Source organism: Balaenoptera acutorostrata, chromosome 20 (assembly GCF_949987535.1).
Source record: "Balaenoptera acutorostrata chromosome 20, mBalAcu1.1, whole genome shotgun sequence".
In the NCBI taxonomy this organism is placed as follows: Eukaryota; Metazoa; Chordata; class Mammalia; order Artiodactyla; family Balaenopteridae; genus Balaenoptera; species Balaenoptera acutorostrata.
In genome coordinates this window covers 2,641,501-2,658,118 of record NC_080083.1, presented here as the reverse complement: position 1 = coordinate 2,658,118, position 16,618 = coordinate 2,641,501, and the positions used below count along the sequence as shown (strand labels likewise).

At 50.0% G+C, this 16,618-nt stretch overlaps 1 protein-coding gene and 1 pseudogene across 2 annotated transcripts in view; one reads left to right on the top strand and one right to left on the bottom strand.

Moving 5' to 3' along the window:
* PIGL (phosphatidylinositol glycan anchor biosynthesis class L) overlaps positions 1–16,618 on the bottom strand; it is a 71,714-nt gene that overhangs the window by 37,728 nt on the left and 17,368 nt on the right. The gene's annotated exons all lie outside the window — the stretch shown is intronic.
* Positions 13,131–13,260, top strand: LOC114236734 (U4 spliceosomal RNA; annotated as a pseudogene).

Here is a 16,618-nt window from a genome sequence, read left to right as displayed (position 1 = left end):
TACTAAACTTTAATTTTGCTCCTGACTTAAGAATGACACTCATATGAAAGAGAAAATCTATATAGAGGAATTGAATTTTGAAAACAGCCTGTGAGAGAACTTCCAAATAAAGGGCTCTGGGTGTCTTCAAGTGGCCAGGTATCCTGGCCTGGGCTCTCCAGAAAGCAGGGCCAGGACGAAGGCCTATTGGGAGGTGTGATCCGGGAGCAGGAGGGAAGCCGCACGGGGAGGGGAGGCGGTGCTGAGTTGCGGGCTGGCTGCGGGGGCCCGCGGGCTGCAGGACTGCGTAGAGGGCAGGCATCTCAGAATCGTGCATCTGTCCGGGAGGAGAAAGAGGCAGGTACTGATCTCCGGGGGCGGGGTGGTCAGCTCTCCAGTACTTCAGGGCTGAGCACGCGTGGCGGACTCCGCGCAGGGGCAGGGCTGGCCCGGGCGACGGGCCGTCGGCCTCCTGGCCACGGGGAGGCGTCGTGGGCGGTGCCGGCACGCACCGCGCAGGGCACGGCAGGGCGGGGCTCCCAGAGGGGAGGGGGTCCCTGCACGTTTACCCGTGCGGGCTGGGCATGCCCTCGGCGCCAAGCGCGGGCGCCAACGCGGGTACAAGACCCGGGGAGGCGGGGGAAGGGACTCGGCTGCTGCGGGGGAGGAGGGTTTGCGGGCCGGCGGGGGCCGCAGAAGCGCGGGGAGCACCTCGTAAGGACGCGGCCCTGCGACCCTGAGCGGGTGGGACGCGACCCGACACAGCCGAGGAAGCGGCCCTCCCCGGGGTGCAGTTAGCAAGCGCGGTGTTAATTCCGCTGGAAAATGCCCCAAACCTAGCCCTGCCCTAGACCTTCGCGCTCGGCCTGTGAGGGTCCTAGAATAAAGTTTGTTTTCCTGCCGGCGGAGCAGCCTCGGACTCCGACCTGCTCTGCTCTTTCTAGTGACTTGCCCGGGCCCAATGGGGGCGTCGTCCCGGGAGGGGGGGAAGGGGGCGGTGGACCCTCCTCCTCCCCCCTCCCCCCCGGGGAGACGGGCTAGCCGGTGGGAACCCCGGCGTGGGACACGGGCCGGGGGCTGATCACCGCGCCCCGCGGGCGCCGCGCACGCCCTTATTTGGTCCTGTGGCTCGTCTGCCCGCCTCCTCCCCAGCCTCCCTCCGGCACATTGCTAAACCCCGGGGCTTCCTCTGTCAGACAGGCGGGCAAAGGTCATCTGAGTTCAGCGCTAACCGGAGGCGGGCAGGCGGAGTGCTGGCAGATCACCTGGGCCCGGGCCCCGGACCTCGGGCTGCAGGAGCCGCGCCCAGGCCAACGCGTGGCCGGAGCCGCTGGGTGCACCCGAGACCCCGGGGGACCCGCCGGGCTGGGGTCGGTGCGGGGACCTTGCGAAGCGGGCGGGCGGCTGCGGGGCGTCCCTTGATCGCCAGGGACCAGCCTAAGAGGAGTAGAGAGAAATAGAAACCGGGGGAAGAGGAGGAGGGGGAGAAAGGAAAGGACAGAGAAAGAGAGAGAGAGAGAGAGAGAGAGAGAGAAGTGAAATAGACCAGCCTGTGTCTGTGAAGTGTCCGCTCTGACAGGGGCCCCTCCTTAAGCAGTTTAACAGCACAGACAACGATCAGATGTCCCAGGAGACCCTTGTCCACATAGGCTCCCCACCCTAACCGTACAATGGATCTTCGTTTCTCAAGGACAAAAAGCAAATCATGACTGTTAGGTATACCTGTAGCTCTCCTTTCTCTGAAAGATGCGTTTTATGTTAGTATCACAACAAAGTGTGCAAAGCTTGCAAGGTGAAAAATTCTTTTCCAAAAATTGCTAATTTATTAGCTGTCTTACATGGCAACTGAAAAACAGAATGTGCTCACTGAACTCCCTTCAGAGGTCACAGGGTTCTGCTGGAGAGGCCCAGGCCTGTGTCCGGACCCCTCCCCTCTCCCCACCGGACACACAAGGGCTCCCCTGAGCAGAGGCTGTGTAATAATGTTCTCAGAACAGAGAAGGAAGGGCCATAGCCTAAACTTTTGATGGGTCTCTCAATCTTCTGGTGCCTGAAACGTCTGCCTCATTCCTTTTTCTAAAAAAGCCAAATTTAGGGTTATGTCAGAGAAGGGGTTCATCCCTAATTTTGGCAAGCACCCGAGACGCTGTCACATGCCAAGAAACAAGAGCAGACATGTACAAAACAAAACAAAACAAAAAAACAGAAAGCCAGAGGGTGGGGTGTGGAGTCCCCCGGACCCCTTGGCCTGCTCACCAGGACACCCTGGAGTCCCAAGGGGTGGGGTAGGGGGGCTGAACCAGGGAGCCTGAACCAGGGAGCCAGGGCAGTTTAGGATGAAAGGGAACCTTAACTTGGAGGTTCCACTGGGCTGCAAGGCACTGTGGGTGCAGGAGAACCAGACCAGTGCTCAAATAGCAAAATCCAGGACAAACGGCACCGTCAGAAACAGCCAAACACGTTGCTACGGGGGATCAGAGAGGAAAACTTAAGGTTGCACAGTGTGGATAAAAAAGACTTCTGTGGAGGTGGAGGCGTCTGTGCTGGGTTGGGAGGAACAGGCCTCCCGGCAGGGGCCAGAGCTCCAGTAAGAGGAGGAGAGCAGAGCACGGTGTGCAGGCTGAGTACGGGGCTGTGGCTGAGACCACAAGTCTAGTTTCGCTGGGCAGGGGGCACCCGCCCCCGTATAGAGACTGTCGTACAGGGAGGAGCACGGGGTGGTTTCTGCAGGGCAGTGGGCAGATCAGGTTTGCTTCAGGAAATCAACCTGGGAACAGTGAGGGGTAAACTGGGGGAGTGGAGCATAGTGAGGCATCGGCAAGGTCCAGTTCAAAGACGTGGCCACGCGGATGGAAGAGAGCAAGGCGCCAGGAGCTCTTATGGAAGGAGGCTTTGCCAGATTTAGCAGCTGATTGGATGGCTCATCCATCATGAATAAGGAAGAACACAACATCGAAGGTGATTCCAGCATCACACACGAGGGCTCCACGTTTAGAAATAGTGCCTTCCTTACAGTCAGATGCCATCGCTTTATTTAGTCATCGCTTGGTGTGATGATCCAAAGTGCCAGGATGGGCACTGAAATTGGTGGTACCCAACTATAGAGAGCTCATCCAAATGGTGCTTACTTTTTTGGGTTCGTTTTAAGATCATCAAAATTACAACAGCATGTTAAAATAATTCTCATGAAGAAGCTGTAGCCATGGAGAAACTCTCCGGGAATAGCCTCAAGGGAGCAAAAACCAGAACTGCAGCTTGGCGAGCTCTTGAGTCGGGATGGGGGAAGAGGATCGGGTCTGGTGGAGCAAAGACAGCACAGAGCTGTCAACGGGACCAGCGCCGCGCAGGGCTTGAGGAAGAAAAGGCCGCTGGTCTCTCCTTGAGAGACCAGGGCTGGCCCTGGAAGCAGTGCCCATGAAGAGGGGCAGGCAGTGCAGAAGGACGGGGTCAGTGGGTGGTGAGAAAGCAGCACCAAGAGCTTCAAGAAGTTTGGGAGGAAGTGAGAAGGGAGGCCTGCAGGACCCGGAGCTGGACCCGGAGTCTGCGGAAGGGTTTGTGTAGCCCTGAGGATGTCTGAGGATGCGGCAAACAAGTCAGCTGACTTGGTAGAGAGTAAAGCTGCCTGGTGAGGGCAAAAGGAGAGACGGAGGTAAATCCTGGGCAACGTGTGGCTGCAGGGGATGGACGTACCACGCAGGGAGCAGAGCTACAGGCTTGCGCAGGGCTAACGGTTCCCGCTCCGTCGGCTGCTGTGAGGATGAAATGAGATAATACCTGACAGACACTTAGAACAGAGCCTGGCCTGTGGTCAGGGTCCAATAAAGGTCAGCTCGTGACCTGATTCTTGATTGGAAGGGGATCTGATGCCAAGGAAGGAAATGGGTGACGGGGTGTCAGGCCACAGAGAAGTGTGGTCCATGGCAGACGGCCCACGTGATTAGATCACAAATGTGAGGGAGAAGAGCCAGGCTCACGTGACCTGACTGTCATCGGCCCAGCAGGGGGCCTTCAAAGGTTTCTGTGGATTCGACCTACATTTTGGGAGGGTATCAGCGAGGGGACGTCTCTGCAGAACCCTGGATGCAGACGGTGGGGTAGAAAGATGGAGACTAAATGCAGACACGGCTGGAGGGCCGAGCAGAAGCAGGGGGAAACTGAGCGGACCCAGGCACCCGCCACGGTGACCACGCGGGACGGTGGTGCTGGCAGCAGAGGTGACATTTCATACTGCCCGGAGGAGGCCTGAGAGGAGGCTGAGGAAGGTCTGCAGTGAAGGGGCTGGCGGGACAGGGAGGCTGTGAGGGAGACCGAGAAGAGCGGCTGGAGTTGCCTGATGGCTCTGGACGGACACTCACATGTACCCGACACTCCCAGCCCCGAGGGTGACGGGGTGCTGGTCACGGGCACGAAGAGCACAGGGCCCGACGGTTCGTGAAACAGTAGTGGGCTGGTGGCCACCCACATTCGTGGGGACGCACGTGAACATCCTCCCTACAAAGGATTCCAGCAGCTGTGAGAAGGGCCTGGTGAGGTGAACGGCTGGCCAGGAGCAACTGAGTAAGTGTCAGGGGCGACTCCAAAGCTGTGGCTGACCTGCAGGGGCTCCTGAGTAGCCCGACAGACAGGCCGGGAGGTGAACTAGACATGAGACCTTGATCAATGGGTTCTGATGGAGCCCAAGTGGGTTCTTACTCTAACTCAACAAAGTTAATGTTAATCGTGGGGACTTCCCCAGGGGCCAGTGGTTAGGGCTCCGCGCTTCCACTCGGGGGCCCGGGTTCCACCCCTGGGCGGGGAGCTAAGATCCCACAAGCCGCGAGGTGTGGCCAAAAACAAAAACAACAACAGAAAACCCCCCAAACAAAAAGCCCAACACAGACACTTCCCTGGTGGCGCAGTGGTTAAGAATCCGCCTGCCAATGCAGGGGACACGGGTTCGAGCCCTGGTCCGGGAAGATCCCACGTGCTGCGGAGCAACTAAGCCCGTGCGCCACAACTACTGAGCCTGCACTCTAGAGCCCACGAACCACAACTACTGAAGCCCGTGAGCCACAACTACTGAGCCTGCGCTCTAGAGCCGGCACGCCACAACTACTGAAGCCCGTGTGCCTAGAGCCCTTGCTGTGCAACAAGAGAAGCCACCGCAATGAGAAGCCTGCGCACCGCAACGAAGAGCAGCCCCAGCTCGCCACAACTAGAGAAAGCCCGTGCGCAGCAACAAAGACCCAACGCAGCCATAAATAAATAAATAAATAAAATAATTCAAAAAAAAAAAAAGCAAAGCCAAAACATGTCTCAAAAGAAAAAAAAAAGTGTCAAAATCTACCTTGTCAAAAAATGAGTTCAGGGACTTCCCTGGTGGTCCGGTGGTTTAGACTCCACACTCCCAGTGCGGGGGTCCCAGGTTGGATCCCTGGTTGGAGAGCTAGATCCTGCATGCATGCTGCAACTAAGAAGTTTGCATGCCACAACTAAACACCCCACATGCTGCAACGAGAATCACGTGTGCCACAACTAAGACCCGGTGCAGCCAAATTAAGTAAATAAAGTAAATATTCTTAAAAAATGAGTTCAAAATGAACTATTGTTCTGCATCAGAGTTTTCCACAAATCCCTAGATGTCTGTGGCCAAATTCTCAGGGCTCCAGGAGTTCTTAGAAAAAGGTATTTTTACTGAGATAACAATCTAGAAAAATTGTGATTATCTCATTGACAAGAGAGCGGATATGTTCATGTGATTTTAGCGCTTGTATTTACGTGTGTGAGATCACATGTGTATTCCCAGAGTTCCTGAGATACTTTTTAAAAAAGGACTCGATAATACATATGAGCTAAACATGAACAGAAAATTAAGTTAGGAAGACAGAAGGATCCATGCACCACCCAAGATTAAGGAACCCTGCTCCACAGCACTGTGGGTGGAAAACCACCCCACGTTCTCTAGGCAATAAAGGCTAATCTCTCTGTACCAAGCCCTCCTTCCCCAGTCTTGTGGGACCCTTAGCCCCTCTCCTGTGGGGTTACCATGGACCCAGGCAGCAGCGTTTAGTGGGTCGCACCCCAGGAGCAGGTGGGACCTAGAATTAACAACGTGAAGACACATTTTGGACTCGATTGCAAAGGGCCTGCGGTGATTCCCGCACCTGCGTGCACATCAGGCTCCCGTCTTTCCCTCAGCGATGCTGTGGTTTCCAGACCTGTGTGCTGGACTCTGCCCTGATTCGCCTCTGTTTCTTTACTAAGAGTGGAGCCAGCCCACTTGGTCAGGGCCTCGCGAGGGTCTGGTGAGGTCACATGTTAAAAACAAGTGCCTTGTTTCCTGTCCTAGATGCTGGCTGTGGTCTGGCTCCAAACAAGAAGGTCAACTCAGAATCACCCCGGGCCACTGGCCTGACTCTGACGCCCCTGTTAGCTCGACACTTGCTGCGGTGTCGCACCCACTAGCCTGGGCCTCCTTGGAGACAGACGCTAGTCCAGTTCAAGTGCGTTCGCCCCGTCCTCAGGCCGCTGTAATCTGACGGCTGGTGGGCTGGCCTGTGCTGTTGAGGTCCCTGCCCCTCCGGTAGACATGCCTGTCCGATGTGACAACACGGAGGGGAGGGGGGCGCAGTGGGGGCTGAATTTAGCTGTAATGGGAATAAGTTAATACAACGTATAGAAGATCCTCTGTTGGGAAGTGCAGTGAAATGAACAGAAAGGTGAATGAAAATTGAAAAGTTAGAGATACACACGAATGTGCTTAAGGATACCTTGGGGCTTGAGGCCATCCTAAACGGTCCCCCTGAACTCGCAGGCAGATCTCTTGACTCCATGCATCCACTGAGAAGGCACAGTCCTTTGATGCAATAAGCCTCATTTTATGCCTTACAGAGTAGCCCTAAACACGGACAGAATTAGCACCTAAAACGTGTAAAATTTCGCTTGTAAAGATGAGTTTAAAATGAACTGCTGTTGTGCAGCGAGGTTTCTGATGAGGCCTGCAGAGAATTCTGGCCTCCTCTTCCCTCGGCCTCACATCTGAATTGCTCATCCTGACCCGTTTCTTTTTTTAAAAAATATTATTTATTTATTTATTTTTGGCTGTGTTGGGTCTTCATTGCTGCACGCGGATTTTCTCTAGTTGCGGCAAGCAGGGGCTACTCTTTGTTGTGGTGCGTGGGCTTCTCATTGTGGTGGCTTCTCTTGTTGCGGAGCATGGGCTCTAGGTGTGCAGGCTTCAGTAGTTGTGGCTCACGGGCTCTAGAGTGCAGGCTCAGTAGTTGTGGCGCAAGGGCTTGTGGTGTGTGGGCTTCTCATTGCGGTGACTTCTCTTGTTGCAGAGCACGGGCTCTAGGTGTGCAGGCTTCAGTAGTTGCGGCACGTGGGCTCAGTAGTTGTGGCTCATGGGCTCAGTAGTTGTGGCTTGCGGGGTCTAGAGCGCAGGCTCAGTAGTTGTGGCGCACGGGTTTGCGGTGCACGGGCTTCTCATTGCGGTGGCTTCTCTTGTTGCAGAGCACGGGCTCTAGGTGCGCAGGCTTCAGTAGTTGCGGCACACGGGCTCAGTAGTTGTGGCACACGGGCTCAGTAGTTGTGGCTCGCGGGCTCAGTAGTTGTGGCTCGCGGGCTCTAGAGCACAGGCTCAGTAGTTGTGGCACACGGGCTTAGTTGCTCCACGGCATGTGGGATCTTCCCGGACCAGGGATCGAACCTGTGACTCCTGCATTGGCAGGTGGACTCTTAACCACTGCGCCACCAGGGAAGTCCTGTGACCCGTTTCTTATACCACATTCCAACCCCCTCGCCTCTGGCCTGACTCTTGATCTCCTATTTCTGGCCTTGTCCTGACTTTCAGCGTCGAACCCTGACACTGTCTTTCTGGCAATCCCCTTGGTTCCCAACTGAAAAGTGCCGCACCGATTGCACAATTAGAAAGTTACTGTGACCCTGACAAAGAGGGCTTTCAATGGCAGGAGGAGGGAGGGAGGACAGGGAGGCAGATGTGACTGCGCTGGGGAATGAGTGAGAGACGAGGATGGGATGGAGGACAGGTAATACTTGATTATACGGAAGAGAGAGGAGGGGGCAGGGGTGGGATGGGAGACGGTTAAGTGGAGGGGTTTTTTTGTTTGTTTATTTGAATGATGCAAGAATCTTGAACAAACAGACATGGAAAGTAGCCAAAACAATGAAATAAGAACAAACAGAAGCAAATGAAAATTTCCACTGAAGCTCCTTATGGGTGTAACAAACTGTGGCAAAGGTCAGGATTACTGACGAGGTATCAGTGGCGAGGCTGTAAATAGCAGGTGTCCAGGTGTCTCCTGGCCGACCTGGCAGCTGGTTCTAGGAAACGGACCGTTGGTTACTCTCCTCTCTAAATTCTGGGAGCTTATTTCACAGGTAAGGCAATGCAGTGAGCAGCAATTTCTGGCTAAGGATAAAAGCCAGGAGACAAGCAGGCGCAGGTAGGGAAGTGGTGAAATCGACCTCAAATGAGATGGAAGGGAACGGCCTTTGGGCTTGGGGTGGCCAAGACGAAGCACCAGCCAAAACTTGAATTTCAGACAAACAGTGAATAATTTTAAAATATAATTATGTCCTATGTGATATTTTGGACATATGGAGATGAAAAAAAATGATTGTTTACCTAAAACTCAAATTTAACTGGGCCTCTTGTCCTTTATCTGGCAACGCTGTTTAGGGTACATACCTTTCTGCAGTATAACATTATGTTTTTTGAATCACAAAATGCTAGTTGTGAAAAAAAGACTTCAGAGGTGATCTCACTCAACATCCTTATTTTATTTAAGAGAAGAACGAGGATCAGAACCCAGATCTGCCTGCCTGCTGTCACCCTGCTGGGCAGAAGTGGGGAGCTGGGGCTACATCATATGGTCCCCAGGGCTGTCACAGAAGAGAAATGCCCAGGAGACACCATGAAATTCTCTAAGAGGCCTTATTATAAAATTAATTTTATTATTAAAAAAGGAACACGCCATCTATTCTATGACGTCTCTCGGCGCCCTTGAGGAAGGAGGTGCACTGTTAAATGGAGCGATCACATATAACATATCCCAGTCACAGAAAGGCTGAGAGGTAATAGTTTACACTGGATACACTGGACATGAGTCCAGGGTTATGTCTGCTTCAGTCTCCGTGGGCAACGGCTCGCATGTTTGTAGGTAGGTGACCGATAACCATCTAATGAAAAAAATGCCACGTCAGTTCATCTCAGGTTGGATCTAGTAATTTGAAACTACTTGTGGGATCACAGAGGATCAGTCCAGGAAACCAGCCTCAAAATAAGAACCTGGGCAGGATAATGAAGACCAGGGCAGGGATCTGATTTATGGAAGTGGGAAGATGAAGAGTGTCGGCGAGGCTGGCATCTGATGAACATCTTAAGAGTGTAGCTCGGTGCTGAGCAAACCCCCACCAGGACCTGGACTCGGCTCTGTAAAGACTGACGAATGAAATACAAGACGGGGAAGACAGTCTTGGTCAAATACTTGAGAGACGCAGTGACTCATTCTTTAAAACAAGTCTGTGGCTTCCTGTGTCTGACCAGAAGCTCAGGGCTAGACAGCAGCCTAAGTGCCTTGGCCATGCTCCATAGCCTTTCACCTGATCTTTGACTCCCCAGATCCTATCTCCTGGCTCTGCCCCTGCAGCCCCTCCGGACCCCCTGGGACTTGGATTCCTACATGTTTCTGGCTCTGTGAGTGTGTCTGGCCCTGGAATCTGACGGTCCCTGCCCTGACTTCTGCTCCTAAAGGATGCCGTTCCAGCCCACCTGGAGGCTGAGGGGTTAAAAGTGCCCACATGGTCATCTGATGATCCCATGCTGTAGCTGCTCTACACACTTCTTCGGGGTGGCTTAATAAGAGTAATGAGAGACATTCTGATTCTTCTTCGGCTCAGCTAGGACCAATGGAAGAGGTGTCTCTATGCCTCACCTTTTCCTCCGGAAAACAGTGATTTCCAAAGTTAAGGAAGACACTGGATTGGAGGGTGACAAGGAGAAAGGGATGGTAGAGAAAGAGTAAATCTGCAGGACAGTTTGGCGAAAAGTAAAGGAACTTCATTCTCATCTGTTGGGCAGAAGGAAGCTGAGATGGGGGAGGGCCTCTCCTCAAGGAGCTGCATCCAAGGACCAATGTTAGTTGCTTCCGCGGTCTTGTAAGGAGTGACTGAGGTCAGAGCTAAGGCTGTGTTATCGGTGTGCAGGGTCAGGGGACAGCATACTTTGGGCTACACACAGAGGTTTCCCCAGGAATGCCAGTGACTGGAGATTCTGGTATTTTCCTCCTCACTCCTGCAGTCCTTTCTGCTCTTGAATCCCTATCAGGAGCCTGTTCCCACGCCCGAACGCCAAGCAAAAAGACCAAATAATGCCCCCTCCCAGGCGACCTGATCCAGGTTTGTCCACTCCACTTCTCTCTCATGGGAATTTGGACCTGCAACTCAGACACAGCAGCCCAGAGGTTCCCAAACATTACTGTGCCTTAGGATCATCTGGGGAGTCTGTAAAAAATGCAGAATCCGGATCCCTCACCCCACTAGAGTCAAGAGGATTACAGTAGAGCCTAGGTACCTGCCTTTTCACAAGCACCACAGGTAATTCTGCTGTACCAGGCCTACAGATCAATCCCTGTATTTTATGAAATACCATTCCAGTTAGTCTGTTTGGATGGAGGGGGGCCATGCAAAGCCAGGGCCATGGAGGCCATAAGCACAGGCCAAAGCAGAGGGGAGACCATGTGGCCCTGGTGTGCTTTGGGCAAGTCACTTAACCTCTCTGTTTCTTCATTTCGAAAATGGAGTAATAACAGTATCCACCTCATAGGACCGAGAAGTCAACAAGTTAATATATTTAAAGCATGCAAAATAGCGCTGGATACAGAGTGAGGATGTGTCAGCTCTTATTATTATCAAGCTGCTGATCCTGTTTCACTGGAGAGGGAAGAAACGGGGAAAAGGAAGTGGCAGCAGAAAGGGATGGCTTGGGGGAGAGAGGGCTTCGCTGGATGCTGGCGTCTTGCACTCTGCCTGCACGACACACCACTTCCCTGGTGTTCACACCACACGGCTTGGGGCCTCTGGCACTTCTGGGTTTCCCACCTGTAATGCTCCCCTGCTGCTTCTTCACCAGCCTGGCTTTTACGCATTCGTGACTCGGCTCAGGTCACTAGAACAGTCACATCTTAGGAAGACCTGCCCCATACCTCAGGTCAGGCGCAGCGGCGCTCCCTGGAGACCTTCCTCTGCCCTTGCCCTTGTGCTCTATCTCTGCTCTTACCGTGGCGTGATGGAGTGTACGTGCTCATCCTCTCCCTAGCCTGGGGGCTCCTTGAGGGGTGAGTCTGGTCCCGGCTGTCGGCCCAGGCCAGGTGTGGGGCCAGGCAGAGGGGAGCCTGGGGCGCCTGCTCTACTGTGGCCGGCCCCGCACAAGCCTGCACCACCCCCAGATGCACTCAGTGGGCAGGTGAGGGTACTGAGTCTGAACTTGGTGGTCAGAGAAAGACTAATAGCCAAATCAGAAACCACAAGTCCATTCCTAAGACCTAAAAGCCAGAGACTTGTAATATGACTATATCCAAAAATAATTCAAAGACTTAGGAGATTCATGAAATTGGTTTCTACCACCTCCTTGGAAAAAAAAAAAAAAAGGAAGGGATTAATACTTATTGAGCAGTTAGTTATACTTGCCAGGCTTTGGGTTCCGGATTTAGTTCAAGTAAGAGGCCTGTGAGGCAAGCAGCACCCCTGCTGTGTAGCTACGAAGCCATGATTTTTAAAAAAAAATATTTTATTTATTTATTTATTTGGCTGCACTGGGTCTTAGTTGTGGCATGTGAACTCTTAGTTGCAGCATGCATGTAGGATCTAGTTCCCCGACCAGGGATAGAACCCAGGCCCCCTGCATCGGGAGCACAGAGTCTTAACCACTGGACCCCAGGGGAGTCCCCAAAGCCATGATTTCTAACACGTGGCTGTCAGCTGCCCAGCACTACCTGGCACAAAAGACGAAGCAATGGAAGACCCTCAGGTCTTATCCTGGAGGTGGGCAGGAAGCCCGCACTGCAGACACTGGTGTATAATTAAACAGTGTTTTACTCGATGTATCACGCCAGAGTGAGCGGCCATGGGGACTTATTTCATGATGGTTAATGATGTTTCCAGCAAGGCCATGGGACAGTTTTATTAGCCAAATAAATTATGATACAGGTATCCCATGGAATAGTATGCAGTACTGAAAAATGAACTATATTTGTGTTTGTATGTAAACATATATTTGTGAAGTATTGAAGGTATGGAAGTTTACACATCAAGAGGTTAACAGTGGTTTGTTCTGAGGAGAGAAGTGTATGGAAGGAGACATTCATTTTTTTCACTTGATATATTTTTGTACTGTTTGTTTTTACAATGAACATTGTAAATGTTCTATTATTAAATGTTACTATTATTTTCATAACAGCTTGGTTGAGATATAATTCACATGCTATGCAATTCACTCACTTAAAGTGCACAATTCAATGTGTTTTTGTTTTTAGTATGTTAACAGAGTCGTGCAACCGTCACTGCAGTCAATTTTAGGACATTTTCATCACCTCAAAAAAATAAACCCCATTATGAGTCCCTCCCCACTCCCCTCTCCTCCCCACTCCTGGCAGCCACTAATCTACTCTCTGTCTCCATGGATTTTGCCTGTTCTGGGTGTTTCGGATAAACGGACTCATACACTATGTGGCTGTTTGTTATCTGGCTTCTTTTTAGGTTCATCCACACTGGAGCATGTATCAGTACTTCACTCCTTTTTGTGGTTGAATAATGTTCCACTGTGTGGGCAGACCACATTTTGTTTGCCCATTCATCAGCTGATGGGAATCTGAGTTGTTTCTAACTTTTGACTACTGTGTACAGTGCTGCTGTGAACATTCATGTACACGTTTTTGTTTGAATGTCTGTTTTCAATTCTTTTAGGTCTTTACTTTGGAATAGAATTGCTGGGTAATGGTAATTCTGTATTTAAGTTTTTGAGGAACTGCCAAACTGTTTTACATGATGACTGAACTATTTTACAAACCCACCAGTACATGAGGGTTCCAGTTTCTCTGAATCCTGGCCTACACTTGGTATTTCCCTTTTAATTTTATTTTTAAAAAATGGTCAGCTTTGCGCAGTGGCAGTATCGTAGCCAATGAGGTTTATCCGAGGCGCGATTATTGCTAATTGAAAAAATGGTCAACCTAGTCGGTGTGAAGTAGTGTCTCACAGTGGTTTTGATTTCTATTCCTGTAATGACTAGTGATGTTGAACATCTTTTCCTATGCTTATTGGCCATTTGTATATCTTCTTTGGAGAAATAGCTATTCAAGTCCTTTATATATTATTTTATCTGTTATGTATACTATACTATATATAGTATATAAGGTATATTACATTTATATCTATCTACCTATCTATCTTATCTGGGTATTAATCCCTTATCAGATGTATGATTTGCAAATATTTTCTCTCATTCTGTGAGTTGTCTTTTCACTCTCTTGATAGTATGCATCAGGCACTAAAGTTTTTAATTTTGATGATGGTCTATTTTTTCTTTTGTTGGTTGTATGTGCTTTTGGTGTCATATCTAAGAGGGCTTTGCCTAACCCAAGCTCATGAAGATTTGCTCCTATATTTTCTTTCAAGAGTTTTATAGTTTTAGCTCTTATATTTAGGTCTTTTTGAGCTAATTTTTGGGTTTAGTGTAGGGAAGGGGTCCAAGTTTGTTCTTTCGTATGTGGATATCCATTTGTGGAAAAGAGTATTGTTGCCCCATTGAACTGCCTTAGCAGCCCTGTTGAAAACCAACTGACTGTATATATGAGGGTAACAGTATTATTAAAAAAAGAAAGAAAAAGAAAACCTAAAAAAGAATAAATCCTATAAATCCTTCCAGTACAGAAACTGGCTAGTTAAGCTGTGGCTCAGCCTTGCAGAACTAGGTCTATCTCACCATGACAGTTTTGCCAAAGTACTACCACATCGTCTTAAATTGCAACACATAGAGGCAGCTGCAATTTTTCTTATCCCAAGGGCTCTCTGGAACATCCCACAAATGACTAAGAATTATTTCTTGGAACTCGGTGTTATGGAGAAATAATCTGAAAAACTGACCCAATAACCTTTCTTCTGGGTCCTAGCACTCTTTGTCTATAAGACTTGCATGGTAGAGAATTAGTTGCCTCTTATCCAAAGTTTTTGGTTCCTAGTACAATTTTTGTAGATGCTATAGACTGAATATTTGTGTCCCCTCAAAATTCGTATGTTGAAACCTGTTTCCCCAATGTGATGGTATTTGGAGGTGGGGCCTTTGGGAGGTGATGAGGTCATGAGGGCAGAGCCCCCCCATGAATGGGATTAGTGTCCTTATAATAGAGACCCCAGAGAGCTCCCTTGCCGCTTTTGCCAGGAGAGGATACAGCAAGAAGAGAGCCATCTGTGAACCAGTAAACAGGCCCTCACCAGACACCAAATCTGCTGACACTATGACCTTGGACTGCTCAGCCTCCAGAACTGTGAGACATAAATTTCTGTTGCTTATGAGCCACCCGATCTGTGGCATTTTTGTTACAGCAGCCCAAATGGACTAAGACAGCAGAGGTAAGGGTGAGCAGGCTAAACTTACTTTGGTTATTAAAAGGTCTGCTGTTTAGTTTTGTACATCCCTATTCAGCTGTCTGATGAAAGGACCCCAGCATGTCACAATGGACATAGTCTACCGTGGATGTCATGAAATGTACAAGTGCTTCGTAAAATGGAAAGCACTTAAAAGTATATCAGCTATATTGCCAAGCTGAGCACATAAACCTACATTTGTAGAAGAACAACCATATCTAAACATGTCCTGCTCTGCTCCTGATAAGATCTAGGCGCTTGAGGTAAAGTCACCATCTCATCCAGTCATTGTACGTATAAGAAAAGAGAAGCCCAGAGAGGGGACATTATTTGCCAAAGGGAACACAGCCGGTTTGTGGCAGAGCTACAACCTGAAGCCCCATTTCATGACCCCTGGACCAGAGCTCTTTCCGTCATACTGTACTTCGCTCATTTTCTTTTCTCTGGTCTTGATTTCCTCTTACTCATTCTCCCTTCACCTGCTAGCAGGACTCCGTTCCAGTGGAAATATGGACTTCCACTTACAGTGCCAGTGACATTTCCACTTCACTCTCTGCCCTCAAACTCCATCGAAAACAACAAAAGGAATAACAGTTATAGAGCATCGACTTTGATGAAGAAAAAAACCCCCCACCATATCAGAAAATCAGAAAACATAAACATACCCGCCTAATACTGTAAGAGCTGCCCCAGAAAGAGGGGCATACAGCTGGCCAGCAGATGCTCTACCTTGCATCTGCTTTTAGCAGGATTTGAAAGTCCTTCAAAATCAAGCTTCACCATCCTCAGAGGCACCAGTACTCTTTGATTAGCACTGTGAGAACCAGAGATAATAATGGTCAAGGAGAAGCACACTTTGAAGGAGAATCATGTTGATAAGCTATTTCTAGTGCTGTGACATCATGTCTCCTTGCCCCAGGAGAGTACCAAAAGGCGAATAAGAAAAAACACAAGGGCTTCCCTGGTGGCGCAGTGGTTAAGAATCTGCCTGCCAATGCAGGGGACACAGGTTCGAGCCCTGGTCCGGGTAGATCCCACATGCCGCGGAGCAGCTAAGCCCGTGCGCCACAACTACTGAAGCCCGCGCGCCTAGGAGCCTGTGCTCTGCAATAAGAGAAGACACCGCAATGCGAAGCCCTCGCAACGCAACAATGAGTAGCCCCTGCTTGCCGCAACTAGAGAAAGCCCGTGTGCAGCAACGAAGACCCAACGCAGCCAAACATAAATAAATAAAATGAATTAAAAAAAAAGAAAATGCACGAAAAATAAAGGTGCCTCCATGGTAAAGGAAAGAGAATATCTGAAGAGCTGCAGTTGAAGACAATAACATTCAGTAGAAGTTTCGGATGGCCTAACCACTGGACCGCCAGGGAATTCCCAGAAATAATATATTTTAAAATAAATCTAATGAAACTTTTGGTTTACAAGTAATGTATGCTCACTATCAAAACTATGGAAAATACAGAAAAGTGTAAAGAAAGTATACACTGCTTTTTAAACTCAACATTATATTATGAACATCTTCCTGGGTTATTAACTGTGCAGAGAAAACTCTGAATTGTGGTTTAATGTTCTCGACCATGGCTATATAATTAATTGCCTACAGCTAAATTAGGTTGCTACCAACTTTTTGCTATTATGAAGAGTGCTGTAATGAATATCACAATACACAGTCACCTTGAATCCTATTTTTGTGGTATATTTGCAGCCTCTTTCAAGGAGTAGAATCAGCCACAAATACGTGCTTTGTTAAGCCCACCCTCCCTGGTCCCACTCTACTTCTATACTGACTTATGTGACTTGAAGACCAGTCATATGACTTAAAGACCCAGCCTCCCAGAATAACCCGCCTTTGAAGTAGCAGGGAAGCGGCTTTCCACGTTCACACAGTAGCTCCGTATCAGTCTCCTCCCCTGGTTCCTTTTCTAGGAAACATTCCTGTCCTTTGCGCCCTTTGGGAGGACGGGAGCCCTGCCCTGCTCTTGCCAACTGGGAC